We start from the raw sequence: 14,141 nt of genomic DNA on the forward strand, positions 1-14,141 counted from the left end.
AATACTATGTAATAGAAAAAATATAGAAGACACCAAATGAAAGCGAACAGAACCTTCTATTGACAGATAATGCCTTTGAGAGGTCACGAGTCTTTGTATAGGTATATGGTTCCATTTTTTTCTTACATAAATAGAGTAGAATGGCTTGGTCATGTGGTAAATGTATGTTTAAGTTTTAAAAATCTGAGAAACTGTTTTCCAAAGTGACTGTACCATTTTTATCAACAGCATTTTAGAGTTCTAGTTCCTTCATATCTTTGCCAACCCTTGATATGATAACTGTTTAAATTTTTACTCACTGTTGATAGTGATGTCTCATTGTGGCTTTAATTTGTACTTGCCTATTGACAAATGATGTTGAGCACACTGCTTATCTGGTAGTCATATGTATTCTTTCGTGGAGCATCTGTTCAACTTTTTTTTGTTGTTGTTCAACTTTTTAAAATTGGGCCATTTGTCCTTTTATTACTCAGCAGTAAGGGTTTTTAATATATTAAAGATAAAAGTCTACTCTGTGGACTTGACTTCTCATTTTCTTAACAGTATCTTTTGAAGAGCAAAATTTGTCATTTTGATTAAGTCTGTTTATTGACTTTTCCTTTTGTGGTTTATGCTTTTGCCAAACTCCAGGTCACTAAGATTTTCCTTGAAATTTTCTCCTAGAAGTTGTCTACTTTATGCTCTTACATTTAGGTCTAGGATCCTTTTGAATTCGTTATGAGGAAAGGGTCAAGGTTTATTTATATTTTTCCGTACGAGTGTCTAATTGTTCCAGAGCCACTTGCCAGAAGGATTATCCATCCCCCCACATTGAATTCTGTTAGTAATTTTGTTGAAAATATGTTGATTATAGGCGTCCTTTATTTTATTGCAGGTTTGCTCTACTGTGCTTTGCAGTTATTATGTGTTTTACAAACTGAAGTTTTGTGACAGCCCTGTGGCAAACAAGTCTATTGGCACTACTTTTCTAGCAGCATTTTTGCTCACTTAATGTCTCTGTGTCACAGTTTGGTAATTCTCATAACATTTCAAATATTTTCATTACTAGTATATTTGTTATGGTGATCTGTGATCGGTGATTAGGACTTGCTGAAAGCTTAGATGATGGTTAGCATCTTTTAGCAATAAAGTACTTTTTAATGAGGGTGTGTGCATTGTTTTTTTAGACATAATGCTATTACAACTTAAAAGACTATAGTATAGTGTAAATATAACTATATGCATTGGGAAACCAAAAAATCTATTTAACTTTCTTTATTGTGATATGTGCTCTATTGCAGTGGTTTGGAACTGAACGTACAATATCTCAGAGATATGCTTGTATGTGTGTGTGGATCTATTTCTGGATTCTATTCTGTCACATTGATCTTTTGCCTATTTTTATACCAATGCCGCATTGCCTTGCCTCTTATAGTTTTACAGTAAGTCTAAATCTGGTAGTGCCAGTTCTCTTTCTTTTTTTTCCCAAAGATTTTTGGCTCTTTTGGGTCCTTTGAATTTCTACATAAATTTTAGAGACTCAGCAAGCTTGTTGAACAGATTGTATCAACAATACATATACTGAAAGGACAAAGACCATTATATTAGCAGACAAACAAGGGGAAGTACATTATCAGCCAGGTTCAAAGATCACCTAGTGGTGGTTTTCAAGCCTGAGAACAAATTAGAATCACCTGGAAGCTTACAAAAAATTTGATCCATATGTTCATACTGATATAATTAAATGAAGAGTTAAACAAATGGGAGAAGGGGTAGTGTTTCCTTGCAGATGAATTCAATAACTGTGAAAGAAATGAGGGAAATAGAAAATTGCTATCAGCGGGGCACCTGGGTGGCTTAGTCGGTTGAGCGTCCGACTTTCGCTTAGGTCATGATCTCGCGGTTCATGGGTTCGAGCCCCGCGTCGGGCTCTGTGCTGACTGCCAGCTCAGAGCCTGGAGCCTATTTCAGAGTCTGTGTCTCCCTCTCTCTCTCTCTGACCCTCCCCTGCTCATGCTGTCTCTCTCTCTCTCCTAGAAATAAAATAAAAATTTTTTTAAGAAAAGAAAGCAAATTGCCATTAGAACACCATGGTAAGAAGTTTTGCAGGTAAGATCCATGGACACATGATAAAGTTAGTTTCAATGCTTGGGGAAGAAGTTTGAGAAGAAAGAGGATATTTGCATAGTCTCAAAGTATTTTCCCCAGGAAATTTGTTTATTACATTGGTGGAACTAGTAGCATTGCAGTAGAGAAATCCAGCAGAAACAATTTCAACCAAGTGATCAAGATTAATATCACCAGAAGTAAGACATATTGACATAATGTACCTACTGACATCATGTACTGAGAAGGGCAAACCACTTCTGCGGTATTCTGGCAAAAATGAAAAGCCTCAATGTAATAATCAGAAATGAAATGCTCTCAAGTTGGGGTGCATTCTACAAATCAACTGATCAATACCCTTCTAAAGTGTTAAGGTCACGGAAGACCAGGAAAGAATGGGAAATGTCACAGATTGAAGGGGACGAAGGAGATAAGACAACTAAATGCAGTATAGATCTTGGATTGGATCCCGGACCAGAAAAAGCACATTCCTGCAAAACTAAACTGTAGTTTAGTTGAGAGTTTTGTACCAATGTTAATCTGTTAGTTTTGATAGTTGTCATGTGATTTTATAAGATGTTAATACGAGGGGAAGCTGGGGGAAAACATACAGAAGCTTTCTCTCCAATTTTTGCAACTTTTCTGTAAGTGTAAGTTTATTTCAAGGTAAAAAATTAAAGGATTTTTTTTTTACAAATAATTTACTGTCAAGTTGGTTTCCATATAACACCCAGTGCTCATACCCACAAGTGCCCTCCTCCATGCCCATCTCTCCCTTTCCCCCCCACACCCATCAGTCCTCAGTTTGTTCTCAGCATTCAAGAGTCTCTCATGGTTTGCCTCAAATCATGAGGAATGTTTTTAAAAATACAGGTACCTGAGCCCCAGCCCAAACCAATTAAATTAGGATTTCTGGGGTTGGGAGTTGGAACTTTTTAAAATCTTCAGTGTGACTCAGGATTGAGAACCTGGTTCTCAATGGTTTGATGACCAAAACTGTTGCTCCTGAAAGATTTGAAAACCTACGGTATTCAACATTCTTTTAAACAGGAAGATGTACTCATACATTTTTTTAGAGCGTCAGAAACAATGCCTTTGCAAGAAAAAGAAAAAAAAAATAGAATGATCTAATGTTTGTTAAGCATCTTCTATGTTCTAGCCATTGAGGATGAAAAGGTGACTGAAACCTCCATTCCTGCCATTGAGTGAGTGTATAGTTTATCAGACAAGATAGACAAGTCAACAATGAAGTGTACAACCAGTTATTTTTGAACCTCATATAGGACATGTGGGACAGGGAAGATGGGGTAGGTGATACCTTCCAGGTAGAAGTGAGTTTTAGAAATGCCCCAACTTTCAGAGGAGCCTGGGTGGCTTAGTTGGTTAAGCATCTGACTTTGGCTTAGGAGCTCAGGTCCTGATCTCAAGATTTGTGAGTTTCAGCCTCGCATCTGCTCCTGGGATTCTCTCTCTGCCCCACCCCTACCTGTGCTCTCTCTCTCTCTTAGAATAAATAAATAAACTAAAAAGAAAAGAAAAGAAAAGAGAAGAAAAGAAAGAAAGAAAGAAAGAAAGAAAGAAAGAAAGAAAGAAAGAAAGAAAGAAAGAAAGAAAGAAAAAAGAAATGTCCCAACTCTCAGAAGTTCTATTGGAAAGATCATGAATTCATTCACCTTAGTAAGAGTTACTCACATGCCTGGGAAGAAGATAATGCAAAGCAAAATAACTCCAGAGCCATGAAAAAATAATAACATTTAAGTACCTCATGCAGTGCAAAAGGAATAGAGATGCTTTTCAATGACCTTGGCATTGTCAGGAGCCGTATGATTCATTATTTTGTAGTTAATAGAAGGGAGCTTTTTTCGGAAAATTTGTTTAAGTGTGTGGTGTCAAAATGCTAATCAGACCCTGGCATAGAACCAAATTCATTAGTTGAATTGTTCATAGAGACTTCTCAGTCTTCATGAAACAATGTCAGACCCATTTAGAAATGTTTACATTCCATCCATACCATCCAGGTGAAAAAAGACAAAATATCTTTCAACTTTCTCCCCCTAACAACCAAAAATGTTTGTTTTAAACTAAATAATTAAATCCTGTACTTTCAAATGCTTTACATTTCAGCCAGGATTGTTTAAGAAGAATGTAATTACAGAAGCTTTCTTTTGTGTGAGTGGGGTGGGGGTTGTTAGTGTGTGAGGTGGGGGAAGGATTGTTGTTATAATAAATGAATTGAAATATGGCAGCTTTAAAACTTGTCCTCAAATTCTTTCACATTCCTCCCAGGGAGAGGTGGGGTCTGTGTCCTGTCCTATAGGATCTGGGCTAACCATAGTAACTAGTTTGTAAGCAACAGAATGCAGTGTAAGCAACACTGGGTAACTTTGGAAGTTTGTTCATAAAAAGCCATTCAACTTCCTCTAGTTTTTCTTGGGATGCTCACTCTGGGGGAACTAAATGCTTTCAGTCTAAACCCAAGGTTGCCAGGCTTAGAGAGGCCATGTGCTGGTGCTCTGGTCAGCCCCAACGGAAAGCCGGTGTCAACTGCCCACACTGTGGAGACAGATTCCTGGGATGAGTAGATCCTTAAGCTGGCTCCAACTCCTAGCCCAGCTCTTGTTGCAACCTTCTGAGAGTCCCCACCTGAGAGCTACCCAGCCAAGCCTTTTCTACATTCCTGATCCACAGAATACTGTCGCAAATAAAACAGTTGCTTTAAAGCTCTAAATTTTGTGATGATTTGTGATGCAACAAGTGTAATTAGAGGCACATCAGAAAATTTATAGGAAACCATTCATTTATATATTTCTGGAACAATTTGTGGATTGAAGGATCACAGTCCACAAAAATTGGTTTACTGTACTGACCAGTTTGTGTCTAATTTAATAGTGTATTCTATATTTTACATGCATTTCTCTAAAAGCCGTCACTGATTAATTATATTGTTAGTGGGAGGAGTCACAGTTCAAAAAAGTGCCCAGAAGGACAGCTGCTGCTGGGGAGGAAATGCCTTTCAATGGGCTGGAGACTAAGGCCCCAGTTTTTCTGGCTCTGGCCACCTGTTTCAAGCAATCTAAACTAGCCTCCATGCCCAGATTTTGGAAATAGTCATTAGGAAAGAAGATAAACCATACTCATTTAGAAAACTCAATTTTATAGAGAGAAAAAAAAATCGAAGGCTCAATTTAGGGTACAGTTAAGAAAGCAATTTGCAGGGGCGCCTGGGTGGCTTAGTCGGTTAAGCGTTCGCTTAGGTCATGATCTCGCGGTTCGTGGGTTCGAGCCCCGCGTCGGGCTCTGTGCTGACTGCCAGCTCAGAACCTGGAGCCTGTTTCAGAGTCTGTGACTCCCTCTCTCTCTGACCTTCCCCTGCTCACGCTGTCTCTCTCTCTCTCTCAGAAATAAATAAAACATTAAAAAAAAAAAAAAGAAAGCAATTTGCAAATGATTTAGGATTTCTTAGTGGAGATGTTTATATCCAAATGGTAAACATTTGGCACGGCTGATTCCAGCAAGAATGCGGGGTCCTGTTGAGAAGGAAACCTGGTGAACGCGAATTTCACGAAGCTGCGTTGTGGAGAGTATTGTAGCTTGAGTAAGTCACTCTCTGGCATCTAAGTCTTCTGTTGTCAGGGCATCTGTCTGCCAAGCAAGGCACAGAATAGAGTGCTGCATACAAAATGGAATGAATTCACTTTAGAATGAAAATATCTGTCTAACCATGTTATTATAAGTTCTGTTCCTGATGAATTTAGAAGTTATACTGATTTTCTGAAACTTAAAAGTTCTGCCTTTATTCCCTCTCCCCTTTTACTCTAATTAAACTAAATAGAAAAAAGTAAAAACTAGGATAATCTGGGAAAGGAGAGGGAGATGGGAGGTCAATCACTTATCTGAGAAAGAGAAAAATTAAGATGTGAAGTAATACTATCAATATAATTTTTAATTAACACATCTTGTAAGTGTCCTGAGGAGAATACAGATAGTTTACTTATTTATTTATTAAAATTTATTTATTTTGAGAGAGAGAAAGAGTGCACGAGCAGGGAGGGGCAGAAAGAGGGAGAGGCTCAAACCAGGAACCAGGAGATCATGACCTGAGCTGATATCAGGAGTCTGACGCTTAACCAACTGAACCACCCAGGCACCCAAATATACGTAGTTTATATTATTAGATATCCCAGTCCTTTTTTTTTTTTTTTGGTGGCATCTTTATTTTTTTGTCTTTTATTTTGAATTGGAATACTTAAAGTTATATAGCTGTGTAAGTGAGTTATTGAATGGGCTAGACCTGAGAGCATATAAATCATGAAAAACTTTTTGCCCATTGTCATTTAGACTTTCCATCCCAGGACAAGAGACCTCATTGCTTTTGAAGTTACTTTTAGGTATTACAACAGTAATAGCTATTTTTAGCATTTTCCTAGCTATAAAAATGTTTAATTAAAATCAAAAACAAAATTAGGCCGGCACTCAATTCAACTGCAGCCTGAACCAAGCATGGCTTCTGCTTCCCCAGGCACGGGAGGAAAAGGAGCAAAGGCCGATTGTGCATAGGCCAGGTGTCAGCCTTCTTTAGGGTAGATGCCCAATGCTTCCTCTGTCAGCTGTGTTGGTGAGTTCTTTGGGAAGGCCCTTCTAGGAATGTCCACATTGCAATGTCTTGACACGGGTGAGAATTTCTCTGGCTCACCTCTCAGAGCTTTCCTCTTGTCTTACTACAGATGCCCACTCCTGGAGTTTCCTTCACCTGGCTGCTGATCCTCTCCTTCGGGATCCTTTCAAGCTGCCTAGAGTCTGGCTACCTTCTTCAACTTCCACGTGGCCTGAAGGAAAACTCTGGAAGTGCAGGTCTCCTCCACTGCTGTCCTTTCTCCTCATTCTCTGTTATAGTTTCCTCCAGCCAGCCTCCCATCCTTGGACTTCTCTATGGAGAGGCAGCTTCATTGTCTATCTCCATGCATAGCTCCCATTTCCTGAAGATACTTAATAGGCCAAGTTCTCCCCAGCCTTCTCTAAAGGGTTGGGTACCCAAGCGTATGCAAATAGCTCAGCAAATATCCACCTGGAGGTTGAGGTGCCCATAGCATCTTTGAGAAGATGACTTCAAACTCTATGAGAGCTTCCCTCAAGTCTCTCACTTTGTTTCAGAGATTGTGTGTGTGTGTGTGTGTGTGTGTGTGTGTGTGTGTGTGTAGGAAAGGATGCATCCCAGGAGGAGTCAAGGGAAAACATCAATTGTTTTCCATTCCTACTAATGCCTTTCAGGAAAAATCTCTATTGCATCTTCAACTCCTCCAGGCTGCTGTGGCTGATAGACTTGGTAGTTGAAGATAGAAGTTTAGCTACCTATTAGTAAGTTCTATAGGAATGTGTCTAGATCATCTTTTCAGAAAGTGGAAGGGAATAATAGTCACATTTGGTTCTTAAATTTGAAGCCAAGCTTCTGAAACAATAGGAAAGGCTTCATTCCATCTCTTGCTACATATTCCATGTCTCGGACATAATTAAATAGCAACAAATAATGAACAATGCATTTAGAGAGTTCCCAATTTTTAGTATTGAAATGATTTTTATGTATTTCATGCTTATAATAATCTATGCTCTACTTCCTTTTCTATGACCTTTTCACTATTTGAATCCTTTAAGACTCTCATTTCAGTTTATTACCAGAAAAATTATGGCCCTTCCCTTCCTTGCCTTACATCTTTTTTTCTTAATTTTTTCCTTCCTCCCTTCGTCCATCCTTTATTCTTTCCTTCTTCTTCTCCTCTCATCTGTTTCCCATCTCTTCTTTCTCCTTTCTCTCTTTACCTGATATCTTCTTTCAGTAAAAACTGAGGTGGTTTATAATGAGATATAACATAAGTTATAAGCAGTTGAGAAAACAAAAAGCAAACTAGAGAGGTGGATAGCGTAGAGCTAAGAACCAACCAAGTTAAAAAAAAAAAAAAACAACACATCCCATAAAAGTCTACACAGTTTGTACAAAGGGATTGTGAATCTGGTACTAATTGGCATCTCAGCAGCCAGGAAGAAAGAGAAAGTGGCTTGATCACTTACACAACTTACAGCAGCCATGGCATAAAGAAAGACTAATTGGACAGGAAAAACTAAACTATTGTAATAAGGACAGGCAGGAATTTCTCCTGAGGGGATAATGTTACGAACAGCAAACCCAGCAAACTACCTCTGAGTAGACCTAAGAATGGGCTTTGTAGGGATGTTTTCATAGGGCAACCTTCCATGTGAGTGGCTGGCTTCTTGCCAAAATCCAGTTTAGTAACAAGTTGGCGAGCAATAGTCACTATTCTGCCTCTTCTTCTCTGCTGGGTAGACAAGACTGTGACTCCAAAAGCTCAGGAAAGGAAATGAAAGCAGACAGTCTAGACATCCCAGTTTGATCAAAGGCAAACACCTAGCTCCTCACCTACATGAAATGGAAGCTTACTAAGAGTCCTATTCTACCCAGAGAGGAAGAAAGCAGGTCTGTAAAATTAACTGAGCTCCAGAGAAGATAAATTGTCACATTATACCTTCATGTTCCATCTTTACTCAGCACCAGTATCCTGGTGATAAATAACACCCAGAGTGTAGCTAGGTGCTCCTGAGATGTGGAAAGGCCAGTCCAGCCTAGAGCACACCACTTGCAAACATTTAAATCCAAACCTGGACATGGAGGGAAATGTAAAACTGTTGCCCTATATTTGAGTACAAAGAATATACTTTTAATTCAATAACATCAAGAAGGCTTTCCAAGAAATAAAGTTATGTTTTGTATGGCAGCCGTTAGGCAAGAAAGAGTTTCTAAAATGTTTTAGGTGTTTTGTTTATTTTTTAAATCTCTTAGGATGTCTCATTCCCAGAACCTCAAATTCCTAAGTGCAGCATCTCAAGATGACAATTTATTTGTGGTCTCTTTTTCCTTGGTATTTTTGATCTGTTTCTTAGTCTTGATTGGAAAAGAGATTCTGACTTGGGCAGTGTTTCTCAAAGCATCTGTGGCCAGGATCGGAGTATTTCCTCCTCCCCTCTGTCTGTCATGGACTCATAGTTTTATAAAATCTAATGGAAATGAAAACTAGGGAAGGGGTCATATAGTTGGATATCATGGCAATGTCAAATTGTAAAAAAAATTCTAAACGCCTACTCTCTGTTTCTATATTTGCCTCTTGGAGGACTAACAGTTTGCAGATGGGCTTGACGTGCCTGGGTTCTATACTTGGAGGAACATGGTTCCAAGGTAACTGATACTGTTCAAAGTCAAATTCTAGTTGGTGTGTGATCGAGCCGAGATGCTGTTTGGCTTACTATATTATGACAGTTTTAACTCACCTTCCTGTCTGTTTAGAAGGTATTATGCTAAAAAAAAAAAAAAAAAAAAGGTATTATGCTGACTAGCACATAAGAAGATGGATGTAGGCAGCTACTGGGGTCAGCACTGGCTACATAATGTGTGAGGCTCAGTGTAAAATGAAAGTATGGAATCCTTATTCAAAATTATTAAGAATTTCAAGATAGTGACAACAGAGCATTAAACTAAGCGCAGAGCTGTTCTGAAGGCAGGGCCTTCAGGTCACATACCTACAATGTTGTCCCTGAATAGGGTCCTTAAGCTGCTGTCACTTAACGCCTTAGCAAGACATCAGGTACCTGCCCTACGGATGCTCTAAGGGGCACCCTAGTACAGCTGCTTCGGGTGTCTACTTGGGCCCATGTGGTGTCTAAATTCAAAGGTGCTGTTGCTGACAGAGTGGTCCCTTAATATGTGTGCATTACATAAAAAAAAAAAAAAAAAAAACATGATCAACAGTCATTTACACATTACATTGCTGTGAAGTCAGGTTCACTTTAGAGCCTATTGTTAATATTCTAGCTTCTTAGCCCTTTAGAGAGCATTTGGCTTTTGGTTTTCTCTGCTATCGGAATGCCAGGGCAACAAGGATAAATAAAAATGATTATCTTGGTGGCAAGTGTCGAAATTAGTTTTAGGAAACAAACTTTTCTTTTCTTTTCTTTTCTTTTCTTTTCTTTTCTTTTCTTTTCTTTTCTTTTCTTTTCTTTTCTTTTCTTTCTTTCTTTCTTTCTTTCTTTCTTTCTTTCTTTCTTTCTTTCTTCCTTCCTTCCTTCCTTCCTTCCTTCCTTCCTTCCTTCCTTCCTTCCTTCCTTTCTTTCTATGAACAAAGTTAACTGTGTTATAAGGATGTGAAAAAAGCAATCCAGTTTCAGTCTGGAAGGTCAGGACAGACAAAAAAGGACTTTAATGTACATGGGCATTTATGAGTCAATATTGAGTTGTTTTAATTGTTATAAGACAGACCTGCTCCCTCCATCTTTTCAAACTTCTCAGAAAGTCAGTTACACACATATATGTCTCAAATGATAATCTTTTCTTTTTTCTTTCTTTTTTTTTGGCCAATCAAACGAAGGTGCTATTCCATTTTCGAGTACCATGAGGTACACATGAAGGACAGGATGACATTAAGTTAGCAAGACTCCATGGATGAGAACATGGGCTCTAAAAATGAGCTTTCTGGGCTTGAACCTCACTTACTACTTACCACCACTGCTATCTGGGGATGCTATTATCTTCTTTGTGTTTTAATTTACTCTGATAATAGTAATACCACCAACCCCCACCAAAGTTGTTGTGAACAGTAAATGAGTTAGTTTGTAAAGCTCAGAAAAAAGTACCTAGTTCAGAGTAATTAATATGTGTGTTAGCTATTATTATTAACCAATAAACTACATTAATTTGATGAGGATTATAACAACATAAATCTACTGGAAAGACATGGAAATATTAGCAGGGCATTGAGCCATGAGAATTTATATCAATCTCATTTGGATCTTTTTTTCAATAATCTTTTAAAAGTTTATTTTACTTATTTGGAGAGAGAGAGAGAGAGAGAGAGAGAGAGAAAGAGAGAGCAAGCACGGGAGGGGCAGAGAGAAGAAAAGAGTGAGAGAATCCCAAACAGGCTCTTCACTGTCAGCATGGAGCTGGATGTGGACTTGAACTCAGGCACCATGAGATCATGACCTGAGCCAAAATCAAGACTCAGTCATTTAGCCAGCTGAGCCAGCCGGGTGTCCCAATCTCATCTGAATCTTAAAAGACCAGGTGATAGCAGCAGCCATTGTGATTGTTCTAGTTCAGATTCTTTCTTACTTTGTCCTTGTCTATATTTGTCTATAATATCTTAGCATGGCCACTTTGATGAGGCCATTTTGACAAGGCAGTCTTGCCATAGACTAAAACAAATCATTGAACTTCCCCACTTTTTAAATGTACTGAAGTGATGGGGCCATCTTTGATTCCTGACATTTATCCTGTAGTCCCTGATCCTCCCTCCTTCATTTCTTTATTACTCCTTCATTTGTAGAAAATATTCTGTTCAGGTCTCCACAGCTAAGCTACATGACTTACTTTTGTTTTCCTACACAGCTTATTTCTTCAATGTGTCTTTACAACTTTCCCCTTAACTGTTTGCCATCCATCTCCCACTTCCCCAATAACTGAATGGCTGTTTGAGAGCACTCTGTCATCATTTCCCTGTTCTCAGCATCTTGTCAAGCAAGGCTGGTTCATAACATCCTTTTCACACTGCACCCGTGAGGAGAGGCTGTTATTAGTGGCCCTATTGGGCTAGACAATGAAGAACCGTGTGTAGATCCTACCTTGGGGTTGAGGGTTTACTATCATTGCAACAAGTCTAAAAATTTCCCCACAAAAGAATTTAAGAGCAGTTAACAGAATCAAAGTTCAGTTGTCCTAACATCATTTTAAAATTATGCTCATGAACCATTTCAGAAAGCTGAATATCTATAATGGCAGCAATGGTAGTGTTAATAAACTAATATTTAGTAGCCACATATGTGTCAGGCTTTGTTTTCAGAATTTTATATTAGTTGTCATGGCACTCTTGTAAAGCAGGTATTGCTATCCCATTTTTAGATGACTGAACTCTTGATCCTGGAAGTTGGGTTCTGTGTTTGTGAAATGAGAGGGCCTCTCAACTCAGAATGATCTGGCAAGAGAATGCAGTGACACTGTTCTCTAAACCAGTGGTTCTTAAACTTTGGTTTGCATCAGAATCACTTAGAGGGCTTGTTAAAAGACAGATTGCCAGGCTCCACCACTGCCAAAGTTGCTGATTCAGTGTGCCTAGGTGGTGCTTAACAATTTGCATTTCTTTTAAGTTCCCAGGAGATGATTTTGCTGCGTTGGGCTGAGCCCAGTAATGGGGGATTGTGATGTCGTTCAAAACCATCGAGAAGTAAGGCAGAAGTCTATGGCTATACACACACATATATAGTATATGTGTATATGTATATATGTGTGTGTGTGTGTGTATATATATATATACATATACCTATATATATATATATATATAGTGTTTATTCCACTGGAATGAGGAAAGCACTGTTTACTTCTTTGTAAACCTAGAAATACATTTATTTGCATCCTGGCAGTCTGCTTTAAAAAAAAACCACTTTTCTAAAAACAATTTTAACTTCATGGCAAAATTGAGTAGAATGTACAGAGTTCCCATTATCCCTTGTCCCCAAATACACACAGTGTCCCTCACTAGCCACATCCCCTATCAGAATAGCACATTTGTTACAGTTGATGAACTACATTGACATATCATTATCACCCACAGTCCATAGTTTATATTAGGGTTTACTCTTGGTATTGTCCATTCTTTTAGATTTTGACAAATATATAGTGACATGTGTCCGAAATCCTGTCTTTTAAAGAAGTAAATTATTTTTAGCTACTATTAAGTAATCAAATTTTCTTTGCTTTTATGGGATATACTGTAGTTGTTCTCAGAGGTAAAATAAATTCATTTTGCTGAAAGATTCCATCTGCTTCACCCCTCTATCCTCACTCTCCAAAACACACAGACACTCACACACACACACACACATTTTTTTTTTTGAAAGTTATGGAAGGAGCAGTAAAAAAATCTTATTGGCTAATTTAAATTTTTCAAAGTTAGGAAATTCCTGGTAAGCGACGCTCTGCTTCAGATTTCAATGGCAAATCAGTCATGGGATTAAGTGGATTATTGTAAAAAGCTTTCTCAAAAACAGAAAGAAAATCCACTCATTTTATTCTGAGTGAATGTGTCTGTGATTTCAATGACCCGATGGTACCAGTACGAAACAGCCACCACACAAATGGATGGTAACAGCTGTCCTATACCACTGGGGAAGACGGCGATTGTCCACGCAGTGCACAGCTCTGAAAGGCTTCTTGTCATTATGTAATTCCCTGTATTGTAGGTGGTGGGGATGTCCTTTCAACAAAGCTTCACTTGAGTACATTAGCCATATTTGAAAGGCAACGTGTTATGGTGGAAAGAGCTACAGGGTTTTCAATTCATCAGGTCTGGATTTGACTCAACTTCAAAACTTGGGAAGCTTTGTCATCTCTCAGAGATCATTGAAATGGTGGTGATAAATGACAAAACTTATCTTCTCAGGTTCCTGCAAAGCTTAGCAGTGTGCTAGAAAAATGCCAATAAGTGAGTACTGTTGTCTATTCTCATTTTGCCAAAAGTACTTTGTTAAAGCAATCATTCAGCTTTCTACATAGATGGTTATTCATACAGTCTTTCATGAATTCATTGGTTCACTCTTTCATACTTTTCATTCATTTTTTATGGAGCACTTGTGTAAATGCTCTGCGTGAGGCATTGTAGCAGGTCTACTGCTTCCTTCTTCATAATGGCATGGAGATATTCTTGAAGATACTGACCTGAAATATTTTAGATGCTTATGAAAATATAGATGGAGCATGAGATGTCATTTTTAAGTTTTAAAAGCTAGAGAGATTGAGTTCCTCCTAATCCTCCTATACATGCAAACATATGATATTTGTCCTTCTCTGCCTGACTTATTAGGAGGAACTTGACGGAGGAACAAGGGGGAGAAGAAGGGTGGAAATGGTGGGGGAAAGGGAGAGAGGCAAACCATGAGAGACTCTTGAATGCTGACAAAAACTGAGGACTGATGGATGTGGGGGGGAGGGGCGGATGGGCATG

This window comes from Hyaena hyaena, unplaced genomic scaffold, assembly GCF_003009895.1.
Source record: "Hyaena hyaena isolate Hyena2069 unplaced genomic scaffold, ASM300989v1 scaffold_355, whole genome shotgun sequence".
Classification (NCBI taxonomy): domain Eukaryota; kingdom Metazoa; phylum Chordata; class Mammalia; order Carnivora; family Hyaenidae; genus Hyaena; species Hyaena hyaena.